The following is a 12,214-nucleotide window of genomic DNA, read 5'->3' as shown; positions in this document are numbered from 1 at the left end:
AGACTATAATTAAGAGTCTAATTAATCTCCTAATTTAGATTAATTTGTACAATTGTTGATACACAAAGATTAGCTTTTCCTTGCTCTATCCAATGATGTGCTCAATTGTATGAATTAATTAGCGATTAATGGTTAATTAGAGTCTTTAATTAATATAAAAGAGGAAAAGATTAGTGAAAGGATTAATCCTTAATTACTTTTTTTTACATAACTCATTAAGGCTAATGAGCATTCAATGAGTAGATGCTCATGAGTTGTCAATTTGTCTATTTTCGAGGTCATTTATGAAAAGTGTAAGGGGTGTTATTAAAAGGTTGACTTTTTTGATTCCCACTTTTCTTTTTGGAAAAATGCCCATATCCCTTTCATTTTAAATTCAAAAAAATATTCTCCTCAAAAATGAAAATTCGTATTTCCCATTAGACTTAAAAAAAAAACAAATCCATCCCGTGAAACGGAAATTCGGCCATGAACAGAAAAATTTTGGTCGTGAACGAAAAAAAGTACATCTGTGAAACGAAAATCCGGCCGTGAACGGAAAAAAGTCTGTCCGTGAAACGGAAATGCGGCCGAGAACGGAAAAAAGTCCGTCCATGAAACGGAAATCCGGCCATGAATGGAAAAAATTCTATCCATAAAAGTGCAGAGACGGAAAAAAGTCCGTCCATGAAACGAAAATCCGACCGTGAACGAAAAAAATTCCGTCTGTGAAACTGCAGGCGATGAAAAAAATACCGTCCGTGAAAGTACAGGCGACGGAAAAAAATTATGTCCGTAAACAAGAATTTCGTTTGTGAAACGAAAATCCAGCCTGGACAGAAAAAAGTCCGTTCTGTGAAATGGAAATTCGACCGTGAACGGAAAAAAATTCTGTTCTCGTCGTGAAAGTGCAGGAACAGAAAAAAGTCCATCCATGTGAAACGGAAATCCGACTGTGAACGGAAAAAATTCTGTCCGATCGCCCGCGAAAAAAAATTCCATCCGTGAAAGTACAGGCGACGGGAAAAATTCTATCCGTGAACAAAAATTTCCGTTGTGAAAGAAATTCCAGCGAAAAATTCCGACCGGAAAGTGCAAGTCGTGAAACGGTCCGCCGTGAAAGTGTAGGCTGTGAAACGGTCCGCCGTGAAAAGATCTGGCCGTGAAAGTGCAGACCATGAAATTGTTCGCTGTGAAAGTGCAGGCCGTGAAAAGGTTCGACCGTGAAAGTGTAGGCCGTGAAATGGTCACCGTCTCGTAAAAAGGTCTGGCAGGGAAAGTGTACCCCTATTTGGAGGCCCGTATCTACTAAACCGTATATCCAATGAAGGCGCTCTAGGGCTCATCGGAAAGCTGACATCGAGCTCTTTGACTTTGGACTTGGTCGTCCGAAGTCAAAATCGACCATTTTGGCCTCCGACCAATAGCCTCAAAATTCGGCCCAGATTTCCAGGCAAAACATCCTAAAAACCACGAAAAATTGTTAAAAAAAACATGAAAATGGCGATGTGCCATATTCGGGCTACTTTTTGAGGGTCTAGACGACAAAATCACGAACAACTCAAGGAAACAAAGTTATAGTACTCCAAAAATACTACAACTCCTACATATATAGTTTTTCAAAATTCCTTTTGGAACACCCTAAAAAACGTGTTGCCAAATAGGGAAAACATTCTCGAGAAATTTTTTCGTCTCGAGACAATGATGGAAAATAGGTTTTAGGACCTCCTCTTCCATTGGGAAGTTCCTAGTATACACTTTTTTCGAAAAAATATCTTAGGTCGTTCACGTGCGTATAGCACCTAAGTTAATTAGGATAAACAGACACCCATTTGATCCAACGAAGAGTACGCCAAGCCTCTGGAGGTTGTAAACAAACTGTGATTGCTCATTAAGAAGCATTTAGGCACTCTAACATGGCCACGATAGAGGGATTGCTAGGGATTACACAAGAACTGAACCCAAGCTGACATCTTCGAGCCATTAAGATCTATGCCGCAATGGGTGTCATTGGGACAACCTAAACTCATCCCTACAAGCAATAGTCCTGCAAAAGGAACCAATGAACAAAACATTGAAGTTCTAGGTTCCTTTAGATACACTACTCAAACAATCGATGGGTCGATATGAAATTTACATTCCATGTTACCCTAGAATCCCTTGAGTAGTCTTTGGTGGACCTTGGATAAGTGAATCATTTTATTCACTAGATGAATCTATGCAAACAGTCACCTTGAACACTCCTGCTCTGCAGACAATGTACAATTGCTATTACGAGAGGAAGAAACCTTGGAGGAGCTAGAACTTCCAATATATCTTACTGAAAAGATCCCTAGGATTTTGGTTGGATTGGAAATTGCAAATAAAATCACCATAGCTCAAGCACAGCTTTGTCCACCAACACGAGAACACAATCTCATGACCCTCGAGCTATGGGATTTGTTAGGTCAACCAACACTCACGGCACATCCTGAAAAGGATTACCTTTACACATAAGACTTAAACATGCCATGTCTGGGGTACTTTGAACATACAATGTATATTGAAACTAACCCCCTCACTCGCAAGTTTTTTGTGGTTGAGTATGTGTTGGAAGCAGATATGATCTTGGGGCATAAATGGACTGTTACTGCCCAAGCACCACCGTGCTTTGCTAGCGATAGAGTGATCATGATGGTCAATGACAAAAAGTTGACGATACCATACTGCCAGCAGGAAGAGGATCCAACTTTAATGGATATCTATGATGCTGAATGCAAAAGCATACAATCCTCTTCCACAAAAGCCCCTCTACACAAGGACCTACCATCTGCATCAACAACCAACTCCGATAAAGCCTCTACTCCTTCAATCCCATCCTCACCTACAAAGTTCAATGCCAGAACCTCGCAATCTGCATCTATACCTAAAAAAGTTTCCACAACCAAACCATCTATCTCTAGTAGGAAACTCAAAGGAAAGTTTCCACAACCAAACCATCTATCTCTCAAAGGAAAGGCCTCGGATCCTATGCATCTTCATCGACAAACCTCACCAAAGGAGACAACCACATGCTCAAAGGCCTCGTTCATCGACATCCACTCCCCAAGAGACTCTAGCTTCATCATCCATCAACAATGCCCATGAGTCTCAAACCCACAGCCTCAGCACCAGCTAAAGTCAAGGAGGGCCTCAAACCTTCCAAATCAACCCTAAAGAAAACTCCTCCAAGACTCCCACACTCACAATATCTTAATAGTATCAAAATGTGGGTGGAGAAGCAGCTGCTTGTAGCTCAAGGCTACTATCATTACGAGAAATTAGTCAAATTCAAGGGTTTTTGATGGTTTTAAGAAATTTTTTGAAAGATTAAGCTACCCTTAATGCTTGCTAACACTCTAATCCAAACAATTTCAACAACAAACACAATATTAAACTCAAATTAATGATCTTAGATCTATGCTTAAACTAAAGAGAGCTAACATTCACTTAGAAATGCATTCTTTGATGCAATGGATGCAAACTAAGCCTAATACAAACTGTGTAAGCCCTAAGAACATGAAAAACCACAAAAACAACAAATTAATCTAAAAATTAAGCAAAAAGCATTCTTTTCAAAAACAAAAAAGAGAGCTATTCTACACCAAATCTCACACAAATCACCATCAAATCCACATCTTTTTGATGGGGAACCATTAATCAAGATAATGGTCAATGGGCTATGTGTAGATTAGAGGCAAAACGATGGAAAAAGCCAAGGGATGGCTCCCCAAGAGCGGCACCAAAAATGTTATGGCTCACCTTAACCCTCCTTGAAACACATCCAAAAAGAGATTACCTGGTGAACCACAACTGTCATGTGAGGATCTTTCCAATGGCTGAGCTCGTAACCCTTGAGGTCTCCAAGTCTACAACTCCTTGAGAAGCAATTCCACCGCGTCTCCTACAAGCGTTGTCACACCGCCGCGTTGCACTACGGGTCCTCGTCCCTCCTCTCACCACTTCACTCACACACACTCACTAGCATGCATTAGGGAGAGAGATTAGCAAGAGGATTAGCAAGAGCAAGACTCAATTGCACAATGGGAGAGTATGTTGTATTATGAGAGGAATTCACTTATATACATGGCCATAAGTGTTTACACTCACTTAAACTGTGGCCGACCAGGCACTTTAGGCTCATAAGAGGCCTAATGCTATTACAATGACTACTCTCATAATATATCCATGAAGTACATCACTTAGAACTTTATCCTAACTTGCTACCTCATGCTCTTGAAGCGAAAATCGCCATAAATGCTCCGTCATACCATTATGGGCGCCTGTCCAAGTTGTAGCTTTGGACACTATTGCTTCATATCTTGAATGTATGTCTTTTTGGTGTATCTATCGTGAATCCTTAATGTAAGATAATGATGGTAGCACTTATTAATCCTAGAATTGGATTAACATCTACTGAAATGAACATTTTTTTGTTAACGAGCAATTTTCTTTTTGCTAATGGGCATAGAGATGCTAATGTTTTTTTTGCTAACGGGGGCATTTTTGCTAACATTTTTTTTTTTTTGCTTGGGCTTGGCCAATGCTTTTTTTTTTCCAGGTCACCATTTTTTTTTGTAGGTCGCCTAATTGCAAGTCGCCATTTTTTGCTTTATTATTTGTAGGTCCTGTTTTTATTATCTGCAGGCCAGCCACGTATTTTTGGGGACACGTCACTTTAAAAAAAAATAAAAGTTCACAGAAAACGACCGTTTTCCAAATATATAAAGAGAGAGAAAATGCCGTTTTGATGTCATGTGCCCCCGTACTCACGTTTCCTCCTGCTTCTGCACTTTCTCCATGTAGAAACTTGTTTCTACCTCTCGGTTCCATCATTTCCTATGACTACGGCAGAATGTTTTAGAAGAACAGCAACCAAAAATGGTTGATGAAGTAGAAGTGATAGGTCCCGAACAGATCCTTCTACATTGTTGGAAGCATGGTTTTGGACGACATTTTTGCCAATTTTATACAAAGTTTAAAGATCGAGGGACCCATGAAGCCATGAACCTGCCACCAACCTAAGCAGGAGGGAATGTCACGTGCACCCATGCACAGTGGTACACCATGACAAACTAGCTCATCAACGGTGCAAGAACATGTACATAAGTAGTACCTTTTTTTAAAGGATATTTTGTTGTATGCCATGATCCCTTTGTGAGCCCCAGTCTGGGACACGTCAGGCACCAGCTACGTAGGTCAGTCTCCCATCCATAGAGGTCTTTCAAGTCAGTCCTCTTAACACACTTTGGGAATTCAGCAAGTCTTCATGTAGATGTCAACTTTAGGTTAGTTGCATTAGTTACACAGTAGATGTAGGGGCTAGCCCTAGGCCCAGCCCCAAGGAGGGGTAAACCTTATAAAGGGTACCTAATACCCCTAGCCACCCCCTATGCCCAATTGTCTTGGGTAACAGTTGGCCAGTCCCCCTAGACTGCAGTAAGCCCACACATTTTTCCAGCATTAAATGCTATAAAAAACCAGTCATGGCATATTTTATACAGACTGACAACCCTTCTAACAGCTCCCTAGAAGTAGAATTTTGCACCTCTCTTTGTAATGAATCGTGTGTACCATGGTATGTCTCCTTCGCAGTTTCGCTTCTTTATGCGTATGCGATTGAGGCAGTGATTTTGGGAGCCATGATGCTCTATGTATATATCGAAAACTTTTGATAATAAACGATGTTTTGCAAAAAAATTCCAAATTGTTTTCATGATTGTGAATATGGTTAATAAAATTATCAGAGTAAATCTTGTTTCATGAAGTATAGATGAAATAATTATATGTTTAAAGAATAAATCACAAAAATTAAATAATCATAAATCTCTTGTCAAAGTTAAGTTGACAAAAATCTCGTTTTGTCAGAATCATGAGGCGTGCGGCCCGTGCAAGGCAACCGGATCCTCTAACTGATGGACGAAGAGTTAGATCCGGATGTTCAAAAAGCCTTGCACCACAAATCCCAACCTGGACCCTTTCAAGGGTGAAGGGGAGCAGTTAGGTGAGTAGTGGAGAAGTGGATTGAGGCTATGGAAGAATACTTTGATGTAACTGGCTACAATGAGAGAAGCAAGATGGCTCTTGCCAGGTTAAAGATTGTGGAAACGGCCAGGGTCGCTTGGAGGAATCCCACTGCGAGACTAACCGTCTCGACCGGAATACCCAGACCTGGACCGATCTTAAAGCTTACCTCAGAAAGAGGTTTTGTCGTCTGGGCTTCCTTGAAACTAAAATGAATGAGTTCTTGGAACTAAAGTAGGATAGCTAGACAATTGAAGAGTACCATCAAGCTTTTTCCCTTCTCCTCAAATATTCCCCGCAATTGGATGAAGAGCGCAGCTGATGGGACCAGATTCATTCGAGGAATGAACGAGCCATTAGACACCTTAGTGAAGAATGCCAAACCTGTCTCAATGGTCGAAGCTGTAAGAATGGCAAAGGACTTTGCCAAAGCCTTTATTGTTAAGGTCCCACCAAAGCCTGCACCCTCTAACTTTAAAAGATTCCAAATCCCGAGAAGTACTTCAAACTTTCCTCCCCCAAAGAGGCAGCAAGGCCCAAATCAGAATCAAGATACTGGAAGATTCAGAAGTGAAGGAAGACCCTTCCCATAGAACACTTTCTCAGGAGTCCCACCTCTTTCAAGGATTAAGAGGGATGAGCTCAGAAGTGAGAACTGGTGTTTTGGATGTCAGGGTTGTGGTCACCAGCTGAAAGACTGCCTGACTCCTGCCATGTCAAGGGGACAGGGAAGTCAAGGACCGAGAGTGCAGAGACCAGCCCCTTCCTATTAGTCAACAAATCAGGGTCCATCTCGTCAAAATTAGGGTAATCCCAGGAGAACTCCAGCTCAGCCACCATGTGCCTCTGTCTTCAGAGTAGCTTCAAAACTCCTTCCTTCCCAGAACTAGGGCAGCCAAAGAGAAAGAGTTCCGCCTCAGACTGCACAACAGCTAGAGCAGTCACAATAGCAGAAGTAGTGGAAGAGGAAAGAGGACACATTTATGTAGCAATTGAAAACCAAGGGCCAAATCGCCAACTCTTCGTCATTCATACTCCAGCTGAGTATCAGGGTAAGCCTTTTAAACTTTTGATTGATTCAGGCAGTATTCATTCTTTCATTTCCCCAGGATGCTTGCGTAAGCTAGTCTTAGAACAGAAATCAGGGAAACCTATGCAAGTTGAATTGGCTAGTGGGAAGATTCTTTTCACTCACCTTGAGACAGATTGTATTCAGTTCAATCTAGATGGGAATTTAACTGAGTGGTCAGTTCTTCAGAGTTATAACTTTGGGAGTTTTTGATGGGATCCTTGGGAATGGATTGGCTCCACAAAAATCAAGCTGACATTCATTGTCATAATGGAACCATTTCCTTCCATGACCTTCACGAAAATAAAGTTCAAGGAACCAAAATTTAAGGATCCCCAAGTCTGCAGTTAGTAAAGGCTTCTAAGTTACTAAAAGGAAAGAAGCAGCTCATTTATGTTGTCAAAATGAATCCAGTAGACACAAAGTTAAAAGCTAAAGAACCTGAATGGTTAAGTGATTATGATGATTTATTCCCAATAAAATTAATAGAGATGCCTCCAATTCGGGAAGTAGATCATGTGATAAAATTGACCCCCGGAGCTCAGTCCCCAGTAACCCTGCGCACGTACAAAATGCCAGTTCTTGAAGCCATCGAACTCAAGGAACAGCTTAGACAGCTGTTAGAACAAGGGTTTATAGACCTAGTGTTTCACCTTGGGGTGCGCTAGTTCTCTTTCAAAAAAAGAAAGATGGAACGCTAAGACTCTGTGTGGACTATAGAGGCCTCAATCAGCTACTGACAGTTAAGAATAAGTATCCTATCCCTAGAATTGATGAGCTTCTAGATAGGCTAAGTGGAGCCCAGATCTTCACAAAGATAGATCTCAAGTTAGGGTATTATCAGATCAGGATTAATGAGCAAGATATCCCGAAGACAGCCATCAATACTCGGTATGGGCATTATGAATTCACTGTCATGCCGTTTGGATTGACAAATGCTCCAACAGCTACATTCAATTGCTTAATGCAGGACATTCTTAGAGAATACTTGGATGATTTTGTTCTTGTTTTCTTTGATGATATTCTGATTTACTTAAAGAATGCAGCTGACCATGAAACTCATGTCAAAAAAGTTCTTGAGATTCTAAGGAAGCACCAACTCTTAGCAAAAAAGAGCAAATGCACTTTCTCTGCTGACCATGTTGAATACTTGGGCTTTCTAGTATCCAAAGATGGAATTTCTCCAGATTTCGCTAAAGTCCAAGCAGTCAGATTGGCTTAAACCAAAAATAGTGAAAGAAGTCAGGGGATTCTTAGGATTGACTGGTTGGTATAGAATTTTTATACCAAAGTATGCTCTCATAGCTTCCCCTCTGACTAATCTTCTCAAGAAGAATATTCCGTTTCAATGGTCTACCAGGTGCTAGAGTGCTTTTGATAAGCTGAAGACCGCCTTGGTAACCAATCCCGTTTTGAGGCTACCGATTTTCTCTCTACCCTTTGAGGTAGTAATTGATGCCAGTGGTTTTGCCCTAGGAGGTGCACTCATGCAGGAAGGTTATGCAATGGCCTATGAATCCCAAAAACTCAGAACGCATGAGAGAAATTATGTTGTTCCATGACGTGGAACTACTTTTAGTAGTATATGCCCTGAAGTTGTGGAGACATTACTACTGGGTCAAAGATTCACTTTGATGACAGATCATCAGAGCTTAAAGTGGATCTTCACTCAGAAGGATCTCAACATGCACCAAAGAAGGTGGATGAAGACCCTACAGGATTTTTTTTTTTGAAATCAAGTACCGCCTAGGCAAAGAAAATGTGGTAGCAGATGCCCTCAGCAGAAAAGCCTCCTTGCTTACAATTACTGTAGTGTCAAATCATTTGATTATTGAAGCAAGAGAGAAGATCATGCGCGATAGATTCTTTGGCCCTATTGCTACCCTACTTATGCAGGAAAGCAAAACTCCACAGGAGTTGAACCGAGTTCAAGGGTACAGCCTGGATGATGGAATTATGTATTATAATCGTAGGCTATGCATTCCCAATGATGAGGGAACGAAGGGTCAAATTCTGAATGAAGCCCATGATAGCCTTATTGCAGGACATCCAGGTTTCATCAAAACCTACATGTCTGTGAAGAAAAGCTTCTTTTGGCCTGGTCTAAAAAGGGATGTGCTTAATCATGTACGTCACTGTCTGACCTGTCAGAAAGTCAAGGCCGAGAGAGTAAAAATGCATGTTGACATCCCCCAGATGAAGTGGGAATGTATTAGTATGGATTTTATTACTAGATTACCTTTAGTGCAATCAGGTTACAACTCCATCTTCGTGGTAGTTGATAGATTAACCAAAGTTACCCATCCGATTTCAGTAAAAGAAACCTACATTGCAGTGGATGTGGCCAGAGTGTTCCTCAAGAAAATCTTCAGATTGCATGGCCTACCCAGAAGAATAGTAAGTGATCGAGACCCCAAATTCACGTCAAGATTTTGGACTGCATTTTTCAAAGCAGTAGGAACTTTTTGCAGCATAGCTTACCACCCCGAGACCTCGACGATCAAACAGAAAGGGTAAACCAAGTAATTGAAGATATACTTCGGTCATGCTGTGGGCAGGGAACCCAAGAAGTGGCTAAGTTATCTGCACCTAGTTGAGTTCGCCTACAATGTTTCTTATCACCGAAGTATTGGGATGAGCCCTTTCAAAGCTCTGGTATGGACAAGATTGTTTAACTCCATTAACTTGGTCCGACCCATTGATTAGGGTCAAGATGTCCAGACAAATGCTTGATGACATGGAGCAGCAGATGCAGTCAATTCGCAAAGATATAAAAGCTACCCAAGGTAGACAGAAGCAGTATGTAGATAAGAAGAGGTCAGACAGAAAATTTGAAGAAGCAGATATGGTCTTCATTCGAGTATGCCCGAAAAGAAGTTCTCTATCTCTTGGGAAGTACAAGAAGTTATCCCCCGGATATTGTGGGCCATATGTGATTACAAAGAAAGTAGGTGACTTAGCCTAGGAGCTTCTTCTGCCTCCTCATCTCAAAGTACATAATGTATTTCATGTTAGCCTAGTTAAAAAGTATGTACCAAGCCCAAATCATGTGCTTGATGATGAAATCTTAACTTCTTCAACCCAAGGGGGCAGATGGAACTCCAAACTGAAGAAATCCTTGATGCTCGAGAGAAGGTTCTCAGGAATAGAATTCTGAGAGAATCATTGGTTAAATGGAAGTTCTATCCTTTTGAAGATGCCACCTGGGAGAAAGAAGCCGAACTGTTGCAGGATTACCCCCAGTTTGCGAGATGAGAACATCTCGCATTTTTCAAGTGGGAGAGAATGTAAGATTCCTCCCCAGCCCCTCAAGATGTCCAGTATCTTCCCCCTGTAATCAATTCCCTCTTCAGAATAATAAAAGATCTTGTTTCTACCTATTTTGGCTTAGAGAGAGAAAATATTCTAGAGAGAGATTATTCAGATTTTAGATATTTTTGGGCCAAAAATATCTCTCTTATTAATATAAATTTTTCCAAAATAGAAGTTCAAAAAGATTTTCAGAAGGTGCACTAGAAATAAATTATAATCTGTTCAAAAGACCTTATCCCAAAAGGGTCTAGATTTTCTGAAAATTTTAAATTAAGGTTCTGAGGGGCCAATCAGATTCATCCAAATGTATGGAGGAGATAAATTGAAGAAATAAAGAAAATCTCCCCAAAAATGAGTAAATACTCAAATAAGATGAAGAGTGAGGACTAAGGACCAAAGGAAATACTAAAAAATGAATTTTTGACACCTCAAGAGTGGGGATTTCCTCTCATGAAGGAGGCACCTATTTCACGTGTGGTGGAGTTTTAAATTCTCAAATATTGAGATATTTCATCTCTCCTCTCTCCTAATTCAAGTCTAGTTCTAAAAAGTAAACTAAACTGATCCAAAAATGGTCAAAAATTGACCAAACTGATTTGGAAAATTCTAGAATTAGTTTGCTTGGTTAGAAGCTCACTTTTTCCTATAAATAGAAGCAGCCCCCTTTGTAGAAGTTTAATAGTGTTTTATGCATTGTTACTCTACTCCACCCCAGAGCCAAAAATAGTGAATTTATTGATAATTCATTAGTTTTTGACCTTTTCCTCTTCTCAAAAGAATTGGTGGCCACTCTTGTTGCAAACAAGAGTAGATCCCTCAAACCATCAAGCCAAAGGAAAGCTCACAGAAATTCAAGTAAGCTAGAAATCCTACTTTTTAATGGTTTTCTAATTTTTATTTTCTTTAAAATGAAAAAATGATGTTATGCCTTGTTTGGAAAGGCTTTCCCCCTCTCTTCATTCTTAAATTCAGCCTTTCTTTATCCTACATAAGTAATCAAATTATTAGAATTAAACTTTTCATATTGTTTCTCTTTTAAAAGTGGAATTTGATTAGTTTAAAATGCTTTAAACCATTTGGGATAATTTTTAAGTAACTTGAGGATAGAAAAAAATTGAAAAATGGTCAGCCATACAAAGGAGGTTATGGTAAAATTTTCTTAAATTTTGTGAAATAAGTTTTATCTTTTATTATTAAAAAATAGTAATCTTCACCATTTGTGTATTCTAAAAGTGTTATTTTCATTCTAAGCATTAAAAAATGCATAGTAGAAATATTTTTATTATAAAAGAGCGATTTTCATTAGATTTAAATTCTATGTATAGAAAGATGCATATTGGATATTTTTTATTATAAAAGTGTGATTTTCATTAGAATTAAATTCTATGCATAGAAAGATGCATATTGGAAATAAATTTTTATTATAAAAGTGTTACTTTCATCAATATTGATTCTTATGCATAAAATGATGCATAAAAGATTTTTTTTATTATAAAAGTGTTACTTTCACCAATATTGATTTTTATGCATAAATAGATGCATAAAAGAATTTTTTTATTATAAAAGTGTTACTTTCATCAAAATTGATTTTTATGCATAAATAGATGCATAAAAGAATTTTTTTATTATAAAAGTGTTACTTCATCAAAATTGATTTTTATGCATAAATAGATGCATAAAAGAATTTTTTTATTATAAAAGTGTTACTTTCATCAAAATTAATTTTTATGCATAAATAGATGCATAAAAGAATTTTTTTATTATAAAAGTGTTACTTTCATCAAAATAAAAGTGTTACTTTCATCAAAATTG

Source organism: Cibotium barometz, chromosome 13 (genome assembly GCF_041138505.1).
Source record: "Cibotium barometz isolate CiBa-2024 chromosome 13, ASM4113850v1, whole genome shotgun sequence".
NCBI classification, from domain to species: domain Eukaryota; kingdom Viridiplantae; phylum Streptophyta; class Polypodiopsida; order Cyatheales; family Cibotiaceae; genus Cibotium; species Cibotium barometz.
The sequence above is the reverse complement of the archived record's forward strand: the minus strand, read 5'-3'. Positions refer to the sequence as shown.